The 11,296-nt window shown below is 41.4% G+C and overlaps 1 pseudogene; it reads right to left on the reverse strand.

The window, feature by feature from the left end:
- Window positions 1-9,189: 9,189 nt before the first annotated feature.
- LOC132236504 (SS18-like protein 2) lies at window positions 9,190-9,547 on the reverse strand (annotated as a pseudogene).
- Window positions 9,548-11,296: the final 1,749 nt, after the last annotated feature.

Consider the following 11,296-nt stretch of genomic DNA (forward strand, 5'->3'; position numbering starts at 1 on the left):
TTTCTCTTTGTCTTGCTCCCTCCCTTCCACTCTCTCTAAAAATCAATGAAAGCCCAGCTGGTGTGGCTCAGTGGTTGAGCATCGACCTATGAAGGTTTGATTCCCGGTCAGGGCACATGCCCAAGTTGTGGGCTCAATCCCCAGTGGGGGGTATGCAGGAAGCAGCCAATCGATGATTCACTTTCATCATTGATGTTCTATTTCTCTATCCCTTCCTTTCCTCTCTGAAATCAATAAAAATATATTTTTAAAAGTCAATGGAAGAATATCCTCCAGCAAGGATTAACAACATCAAAAATAACCAAAAATTGTTGAGTCAAGATGGAAGTTGTGAAAAAACAAACAAAAGAAAAAAAAGATGGAAGATGTGGCTGTTCATTGTACCATTCTTTTTTTTTTTTTTTTAATGTTTTTATTGACTTCAGAGAGGAAAGGAGAGGAAGAGATAGAAGCATCAATGATAAGATAGAATCATTGATCGGCTGCCTCCTGCACAGCCCCCACTGGGGATCCAGCCTGCATGTGCCTTCACCGGGAATTGAACCCTGACCTCCTGGTTCATAGGTCTATGCTCAATCACTGAACCACACTGGCCAGGCAATAGTTTTATTACCTTTAAAGTCAATAGACATACTCATCTTCACAGAAACTATTAAAATAGGAGGATTAGTAATATAAAGAAAAATATAAGGACTGCCTGGCTGGGCATGGCTCAGTGGTTGAGTGTCAACCTATGAACCAGGAGGTCAGGGTTCGATTCCTGTCAGGGCACATGCCTGGGTTGCAGGCTGGATCCCCAGTGTGGCATGCAGGAGGCAGCCAATCAATGATTCTCTCTCATCATTGATGTTTCTAGCTATCCTTCTCTCTTCCTCTCTGAAGTCAATTATAAAAAATATAGGGAAACCCATTTTGTAAACAAAAATACTGTATGCACTACCATGTTGCTAGATACAGGGTCACAGGTAACAATGATGCAAAGATATCCTGCAAATTTAGAAAACTAAAAATAAAATAGGATTGATTGAGGGATTAGGAGGAAAATTAACCCCAGGGACATGGATATATAGATTTTTTAAAAAAATATATATTTTATTGATTTTTACAGAGAGGAAGGGAGAGGGATAGAGAGTTAGAAAGATTGATGAGAGAGAAACATCGATCAGATGCATCCTGCACACTCCCTACTGGGGATATGCCCGCAACCAAGGTACATGCCCTTGACCGGAATCAAACCTGGGACCCTTGAGTCCGCAGGCTGATGCTCTATCCACTGAGCCAAACCAGTTAGGGAGGATATATAGATTTTTAACAATTGATGATAGACCACCCATTAAGGCTAACTGCCTTCTAGGTCCCAATTTTGAAAACATTTTTAGAATGGATGTAATAGGACACCATATCCTATATTATAAAAAACCTGTGGTCGTGACACCCTCATGCCATAGTGACTGATCACCAGGAGGCTGTGTGCGCAGCAGGCATGCGTGGGTGGGCAGGAACTTGATGCTTTGTCCCTGAGGGTGCTGGCGGGGACTTGACCAGGAGGTCATCTGAGGAGTCCCACAGTGCCAGCCACGGGGCAGGACTTGGGGGAGTCCCACGTGGTGCCAGCCCTATGGGGAGGGTCTCTGGGATTCGGGGAGTCCTGTGAGGCTGGTGAGGGCTTGACGCTGCGTCCCCGTGGGTGCCAGCAGATCTGGGTCCCATGCAATTTCAAGGAGCACGCGGGTGGGTGGGGACTTGAATTGTGGCACCAGCAGGACTTGACGCTGCATCCCTGCAGGCACCGGCCCAGACTCTGACAGGAGAGAGGAGGGAGTCGGATACTGTATCCAGGACTTGACTTTAAATTAGAGGCCAGTGTCAGATGGGGACCAATGAATTCTTCTATTATAGAGAAAGGGCAAATAGCAATATTATAGAGAAAGGGCAAATAGCAATTTAAAAATATTTTCTCTAATTAATTCCCTTTTAATGTGCATGGATTTCATGCACCAGGCCACTAGTAACAAATAAGGATGTAACAATTTCCAAAACTAATTTGGCTATAGCAAAATGGACTTCAATTAAGTTACCTATTCCATCTAAAATAACAAATACACTCCAATATGATCTTAAGGAAGGACATACTCAAATTAAGGGAAAAATTCAGGAACTCCTAAGAGAAAAAATTATTGTGCCTACTGTTTTACAGTATAATAGCCCAATCTGATCTGTTAAAAATCCAGATGAGTCATATAGATTTACAGTGGATTATAGGAATTTAAACACTCTCCCAAAAGAGAGTGTACTCCCAGATACACCATAAAGAATATCACCACTGGATCAGAATTTATGCAGTGATATATTTATCTGACATGTTCTTTGCCATACCAATTGATGAAAAGAGCCAACCCATGACAACATTCACATGGGAAGGTAGACAATATCAGTTTACTAGATTACAACAAGGTACCCTAAGAGCCCAGTGATAGCCCATAAACTTCTAACAGACATCCACACACAACACACACACAAACCATTATTTCCTATATTGATGACATCCTTGTTTATGGTGGTAACTTGCAAGAACAGATGAAGGTCAACATAGACAATTACATTTCTTTTTCTTTTTAATATATTTCATTGATCTTTTACAGAGAGGAAGGGAGAGAGATAGAGAGTTAGAAACATCGATGAGAGAGAAACATCGATCAGCTGCCTCCTGCACATCTCCTACTGGGGATGTGCCCGCAACCCAGGTACATGCCCTTGACTGGAATCGAACCTGGGACCTCTCAGTCCGCAGGCTGATGCTCTATCCACTGAGCCAAACCGGTTTCAGTGACAATTACATTTCTTACACTGAGAGGATGGACAGTCAATCCAGGTAAAGTCCAAGTACCTCAAACTACAGTAAAATTTCTAGGCATAATTTTGTTCTCAGAAGATAGGGAAATATCAGACCCAGACATAAACAAAACAGATTGCACCCTGGCTGGGTGGTTCAATTAGTAGGAGTGTTGTCCCATACACCAAACGGTTGCAGGTTTGATTCCCGGCTGGGGTGCATACAGCAGGTAACTAGTCCATATGTCTCATGTTGTTGATTTTTTTTCTCTCTCTCTCCCTTCCTCTCTTTCTAAAAAATAAATAAAAACATATCCTTAGTGAGGATTAAAAACAAAACAAAAAGAGCAAGATAGATTGCCCACCAACTCTTACCACAAAAGAATTGTTTGGATATTGGAAACAGTGCATACCCCATATGGGGATAATATTAAAACCCATCTATGAAATAACTAGGAAGAGTAGAGGATTTAGATAGATAGAGACTCAAGAGGCTGCCTTTACTTATTTGAAAAATGCTGTCTGAACTTTTGACACATTAGTATTAGCCAATGTGGACACATTAAAATATATATATATATATTTTTTTTTTTTAAATTTATTTTTTTTATTTACTGATTTTAGAGAGGAAGGGAGAGGGAGAGAGAGATAGAAACTCAATGATGAGAGAGAATCATTGGCTGTCTCCTGCACACCCTCTACTGGGGATGGAGCCTGCAATGGAATCGAACCTGGGACCCTTCAGTCTGCAGGCCAACGCTCTATTCTCTGAGCCAAACCAGCTAGGGCTAATGTGGACTCTTAAATACAAACTAGAGTGCTTACACTGACAAGGGTTTGCAGCATGGTCACTGTGGACTAAAACACTACAGAACCCCAAATCTTACCAAATTGGATTTCGGACCAAGAAGTACCAATAGTTTGAGACTAGATGCCAATCAATTGAAAGGCTCACCCAGCACTTTATGAGTCTCTACAATATAGAGTCACTAACAAAATAAGCCAATTATACTTAACCTCCAACAGCATGTTTTGGAGTGGGAAAAACAGATCCTTGACAGACAAAGGGGAACTCTCCTTGACTGTGATGTGCTAATATGGAAATGGTATCTGCCATCCAGAAGGTGCATGGACCAGTGCATTTCACAGCCAGCCAAACAGACTGGGGATATGGGCAGCTGTATGCAGTAGGACACATGCACAGGAATTTACCTGGAGCTTGCAACTAGGTATCTCCTTGTCTTTATGTCCCACTCTACCAGTTCTCAATGGAATTTGTCATGATGGGCCCTAGTCCATAAGGGATCTTTGTCATCCTGACCTTGTTGCTTTACTGCCTGGAGCAATGAAGGGCTTTCACTGCCTGAGACTACTCTGGAGGTGAACTTTCTACATCTTGTGAGGGCTGCATCCTTTGCATTCTTTTGTGGAAGCCTCTTGCTTCCTTGTTAAGCCATAAAAGCCTTGTATTAAAAGCCCATGATACCAAACTCAGATTAAATTTTTTTTTTTTTGTTAATCATTTTTTGTTGTTGTTGTTAATCCTCACCTGAGGATATTTTTCCTTTGACTTTTAGAGAAAGTCGCAAGGAAGGGAGAGAGACAGAGAGTAACATTGATGTGAGAGAAGCACATTGATTGGTTGCCTCCTACACATGCCCGACCAGGGCTGGGGCTTGAGCCTGTAACTGTGATCCTTTGACCGGAATCGAACCTAGGACCTATCGTTCCACAGACACTCTATCCACTGAGCCAAACTAGCTAGGGCCCAAGTTCAGATTTAATACCAAATCTAATTGCAATTTCAAACCAGTTTTAAACCAGTCAGTCTGGAATTTCCTGATCCTGACTAGTGAGGTAACATGACTGATAGGATCCCCTGCTTCCTCTAAGGCAGTGGTTCTCAACCTTCCTAAGGCCGCGACCCTTTAATATAGTTCCTCATGTTGTGGTGACCCCCAACCATAAAATTATTTTTGTTGCTACTTCATAACTGTAATGTTGCTACTGTGATGAATCGTAATGTAAATATCTGATATGCAGGATGTATTTTCATTGTTACAAATTGGACATAATTAAAGCATAATGATTAATCACAAAAACAATATGTAATTATATATGTGTTTTCTGATGGTCTTAGGCGACCCCTGTGAAAGGGTCGTTCGACCCCCAAAGGGGTCGCGACCCACAGGTTGAGAACCGCTGCTCTAAGGGAAGGTGTCCTTGTTTGAAATAATCACCTCCAGAGTAGTTTAAGACAGTAAAAACTCTTCCTTGCTACAGACAGTAAAGCAACAAGGTTGATATGACAAAGACCCCTGATGGACTGGGACCCCTCATGACAAATTGAGACATAAAGACGAAGAGATATCTAGATGCAAGCTCCAGGTAAAATCCTGTGCTTCTGACCCACTGACAACAGCTGATGTCATTGCAAGCCCCAGGTAAATTCCTGTGCACATGTCTTACTGGATACAGCTGTCCAGATCCCCAGTCTGTTTGGCTGGCTGGCAGATACATACTGAAAGGTGTACCTTCCCGATGATGGAGATCGAAGAGGATATTCTGCTTTTGTTTTTAAATTTTAATTACACTTTACATTCAATATTAGTTTTAGGTGTACAGCATAGTGGTTAGACAATCATATACTTTACAAAAGGCTACCCCTGATATTTCCAGTGCCCACTTGGAACCATACCTAGTTATTACAATATTATTGACTATATTCCTATGCTGTTCTTTATACCTCCTTGATTACTTTGTAGCTACTTCTTAATCCCTTCACCCTTTTTCACCCAGTCCCCCAACACCCCTCCCCTCTGGCAACCATCAGTCTGTTCTCTGTTGTCTATGACTGTTTCAATTTTGTTTGTTTATTTTGTTCTTTAGATTCCATATATAAGTGAAATCATATGGTATTTGTCTTTCTTTGACTGACTTTTCCCCCCCATTTAGCACAATACACTCTAGATCCATTTCACAAATGGTGAGATTTCATTCTTTTTCTGTAGCCAAGTAATATTCCATTGTATATATGCACCACCACTTTTTTTATCCACTCGTTCATCGGTAGGCTCTTGAGTTGCTTCCATATCTTGGCTATTCTAAATAATGCTGCAATGAACATAGGGGTGCATATATGCTTGCAAATTAGTGTTTTGGGTTTCTTTGGATATATACCCAGAAGTGGAATCATTGGGTCATAAGGCAGTTCCATTTTTAATTTTCTGAGGAACCGCCATACTGTTTTCCATAGTAGCTGTAGCAATCTGCATTCCACCAACAGTGCATGAGGGTTCCCTTCTCTCCACATCCTCCACAACATCTGTTATTTGTTGTTTTATTGATGGTAGTCATTCTGACAGGTGTGAGATGATATCTCATAGTGGTTTTATTTTGCATTTCTCTGATGATTAGTGATATTGAACATCTTTGAGGCCATCTGAATGTCCTCAAAGAAGGTATTCTTATCAGTCAAAACCAAGTTCTCAAAACATAGAACAAGGCAAATAATATAACAAACAGGTGACAAAGAAAGTTAGTCACCAACTTTGGGAGGAGAAAAGATCTATAGAAGAGTTGCTCTGCCCAAGGATCTCAATAGTGACTCTAACCAATAAGCCTTTTTATGGCTTACCCAAGGCAAACAGTTTATTTCCAGAGTTAGAAACAGCTGTTCCAAAACACAGGCTATCACTTGTTTTCCCCACTTTTGAACAGACTATGATGACTTATCAAGCCACAAGTTCACCATTTCTTAGATTCCCTAAGCTTGGATCCACAGCCTACTTGGCTGCATGCCTGATGCATCTATATCCTCTGGCTGGTGGAGAATGAGAAATATGAGAGGCCCTGTTTTTACCATCTCTGAGAGGAAAAGAATTAACAAAAACCCATGAGTACTCATACCAAATAACCAGAGGCACTAAACCCCAGGAACTAATTCCACAGATATTTTCTTCTGCTAAAGTAAATTTAGAAAGAGAGGAAAATGACTTTAGCCATGTCTAACTCCCACCGAACCCCACTGACAGAGATCTGGGAGGCTGACTGGGCAAGTGCTTCCTTCTTGCCGGCTGTGCCTCAGACCTCACAGGATTGCTCAGCTGCAGCATTCTGGGCTGGGGATGGGGTGGAGTGGGCGCATGGGTTTCCTGCCAGTAAATTTTATCCTGCTAATAAACCAATTGTTGGGGAAAATTTTTTCTCTCTACTCATCTAGGTTCTTCTGGATGGCCTAATAATCCCATTGACATGCGACAGAATAGCAGGAGAAAAATGAATTAAAGTTCAATGACATAAACACCTCCTATATACATGGGAGAGACTCAGGCAAACTGAGTAACTCGCCCAAAGGGCAGAAATCATCACCTTAAATACCACCTTCAGCTAGGAAAAGCACAGTAAACAATAGTAAGATTGTTATGCTTATATACTAGCAAGTCTGTGTCTTTTGCATTGATAGTGAAGGCAGGCCTCTTTTTTTTGTTGTTGTTAATCCTCACCCAAGGATATTTTTTCCATTAGTTTTAATTTTATTTTTTATTTATTATTTTTAAAAATAGATATTTATTGATTTCAGAGAGGAAGGGAGAGGGAGAGAGAGATAGAAACATCAATGATGAGAGAGAATCATTGATTGGCTGCCTCCTGTGCACCCCTTACTGGGGATCGAGCCCACAATCCAGGCAAGTGCCCTGGACTGGAATTGAACCTGGGACCCTTCAGCCCGCAGGCTGATGCTCTATCCACTGAGCCAAACCAATTAGGGCTCCATTGGTTTTAGAGAGAATGGAAGGGAGGGAGGGAGACAGAGAGAGAGAGAGAGAGAGAGAGAAAGAAAGAGAAACATCAATGTGAGAAACATTGATTGGTTGCCTCCTGCATGCGCCCGGACTGGGCCAGGGATCGAACCTCCATCTCAGGTATGTGCCCTTGACTGGCAGTTGAATCTGAGACCCTTCAGTGCAGAAGCTGATTCTCTAACCATTGAGCAATGCAGGCCAGGGAAGGCAGGCCTCTCCCAGTGAGGGAAACACCCTTACAGGTGAGGATTTCCCTTACAAATCTAAATGTGCTCTTACAAAGGGTAACCTCTACTTGGTTTTCAGCGTTCTCCCCTATCCGTTGTTTTTTAAAAGTAACCAGCCTAAAATAATGTCCCCAAAGAGGCATATTTTCGGTGGCAAACTCAGCTCCCCTTCAGTGACAATAGAAAAAGATATTATTTAAGGTGAACATAAGTAAAGGACCTATTAAAATAACTGGAGAAATGGTTCACATTGAACTTGCTAAAATTAATCTAGCAAGGGTAAGGCATACATTAGAAAATTTAAGACAAGTAGAACATCTGGAAGATGAGACTAATAAAATAAAAATAACTTTTTTGCAGGAATTTAAAAAGAACAAAAACATGTTTTCTCTAAAATTATGATGTTATGGCAATCAAATATGTGCTTGATAGTGTTAATGGTCCAATGCTTGGAAAGGCCAAAACTCAAAACGTCAGAGTTTGGAGTAAGGAAAGACGTTTTATGAAAAGATGCCAACTGAGAAGATAGGAGACCTAATCCTTAAATCCATCTTCCCAAAGTACAGAGTTTAGGCTTCTTTTACGTCAAGGGAAGGGTAAATGGAAGGGCTGTTTTTATAGAATTTCTCTAGTGATTAGCATGTCTATTTGCAAGACTAAGCAGAAGCCTGAAGCCATGGGAACAAGGCAGGCTTGGAGTCGGAGAGTCTGAGCAATTTTCTCTGTTAAAACAGTGCCATGCAAGCGTGTACATAGTGGGGCTTTAGAAAAATGGCTTTTACATGGAAACCCAATTGTCAAGGAAGCTTAACTGAGTGTTTTAAAAAACTTAATTTTTGGTCTGTTGGTGATTGGATATGGCATTATGTTAAGGAGTTCTTTTTCTATCTTGCATTTGACATTTGAGCTGAATCCTGAATATTTTAATTATATAGCATTTTATTTTTATTTATTTTAATTGAGGAAATATGCTTAATTATTAAAATAAATATTTACTTTGAAATAGTTAATTTAGTAGCTTTCTTCACATTTTCACACTTTTGAAAGAGCTACAGACAGTGGATGAGCATCAACCTATGAACCATGAGGTCCTGGTTCGATTCCTGGTCAGGGCACATGCCCGGGTTGTAGGTTTGATCCCCAGTAGGGGGTGTGCAGGAGGCAGCTGATTGATGATTCTCTCTCACCATGGATGTTTCTATCTCTCTCTCCCTCTCCCTTCCTCTTTCTGAAATCAATAAAATATATATTTTAAAAAAAGAGCCACAGAGATTTCCTTCTTGTTTTCAGCACTTCAGTTGGTAAAGATCCTGTCTCCATTTCACAGGAAATGGCTTACATCCAATTACTCCTCACAGCAGCCAACTGGAAGATTATCCCATTACTTCTGAAGGACTGGTTTGGCTGGCATCTGCAATGGTAGCCAAATAAATGAGATTTCTATGGAACACATGCTGGTACTGGACACACACATTGACCAGGCCTTTGTTCTGTCACTCCACGATGCAGCAATCAGCTGGTCATGCTCCTCTTGGAGCCGCTGATCGTCTCCTGATTGACATGTGCCTTGCCTCTCAGCCAGTCGGGTAGGAAGGCCACGGACATTCCGGGAAGCCAGGTTGGAACCCGGTCCCAGGCCCTGTGAACCCCCCTGCAGCTAGAGCAGAGCCAACCAGCAGCTCTAGACACCCCAGGGCCGCAGCACAGACCCACAGTCCATAGCACTTTAAAAGCACTTTTACATGTCCTGGCTCATTGAATCCTTGCAACTTCATCAGATTATTTTGTTTTGTGAAAAGATGGTAACTCAAATTGCTCAAAGTTCAATAAGTTAGAAAGTGGTCATTAAACTTATATTAGCAGTATACACTGGTCATTAACGTTGCTGTAAAAGAACGTGCGTCAAAAGAAAAACACCCATAAAACATGAGTGTTTTTGGTTAGATTGTAGGTGATGTAGAAACACAGGATGGACTGATATTTTCTTGAGCTTAGATTTGTACTGGGCAGCACTACTGAACAGGATTAATTAGCATGTGAGTGATTTGAAATCGCAGGGTGGATTATATTATATTGCGTTAATATGATTTCACATCTACTTGTTTATGATTTAAGTGAAGCTGTTTTAATTCGCTTGTTTGTGACAAAGAAAAAAGTTTCTTTGATAAAAGTGTGAAGTCAGCGGTGTCAGGAGGTTGAAATTCTCCATCTGTTGCTGATAAACAGCGGCCCAGCTGCTACACAGTCCTGCTGGGGGCTTGTGGGTAAGAAGGAGCATGTGGAGAAGTAACTATGGCAAGGGGGACATTGAAACTATAAATACTGACAGGTTGTGAGTCCTATTTGAGAGTTTCTGTTTGGGTGATGTGAGCTTTGCCAACCTAAAAGCTCTCTAAAGACCCCGGGGGCATCAGCTCCCCTCTCAGCCCGGTACTCTTCCTAGACCAGTGATGGCGAACCTATGACACGCGTGTCAGAGGTGACACGCGAACTCATTCTTTTGGTTGATTTTTCTTTGTTAAATGGCATTTAAATATATAAAATAAATATCAAAAATATAAATCTTTGTTTTACTATGGTTGCAAAGATCAAAAAATTTCTATATGTGACACGGCACCAGAGTTAAGTTAGGGTTTTTCAAAATGCTGACACGCCGAGCTCAAAAGGTTCGCCATCACTGTCCTTGACGGTGGTGAGGAACCACACAGCTGCTGTGAAAGAGATCAGCCTCCCCAGCAACATGCTGTAGCCACAGGGGACTTTCCCTTTGTACCGGCAGCTGGAAATCAGCTCCCGCCTCCTCATTCCTGCCCACCAAATGTGGGCTTGGTGGCAGCCAGACTCAGCGCCGGTGAAGGGGCGGAGATGCCTGGGTCCTGGTGGCATCACTGAGATGCTCAGTTCCGAAATTTCCTCTTCCTCATGGGTGGACTCAGTTTGAGTTGTGGGTCCGCAGAAAGCATCTTATCTGGTGAGTCTTCATCTAAATCTTGAACATTTCTTATGTTCATCCCTAAGGATATTTTATAGATAAGGAAACTGAGCTCCAAAAAAGTGAAAAACAATGGAAACGTAAAATAGTTGACAATATAAAGAGAAATTAACCTAGATAGCCTGACTTCCACTCTATTGTCAATGATTCGGGATATTTTAAACCAAGAAATAAACAGAACCATAGGTTTTGACATCGGAAAATGGGCCAAACACCTTTAAAATGTAAACCATTTAAACGTTGATAGGCCTGGCTGGATATATTTGTATTATTCTGAAGTCACTTAAAATAATGACATGAAATGTTGGTTGTTGTTGGACCAGCAGTTTCTTTAAGGGACAATATTCAGTTAAAGATGCAGTGTAGGAAAAAGAGAGAAATAATACTGTCATAGGAAAGAAGGAGAAGAAGGAGCATATGAAAATGGCAGAAAGTGTTGC

The sequence above is a fragment of the Myotis daubentonii genome, chromosome 6 (assembly GCF_963259705.1).
Source record: "Myotis daubentonii chromosome 6, mMyoDau2.1, whole genome shotgun sequence".
NCBI classification, from domain to species: Eukaryota; Metazoa; Chordata; class Mammalia; order Chiroptera; family Vespertilionidae; genus Myotis; species Myotis daubentonii.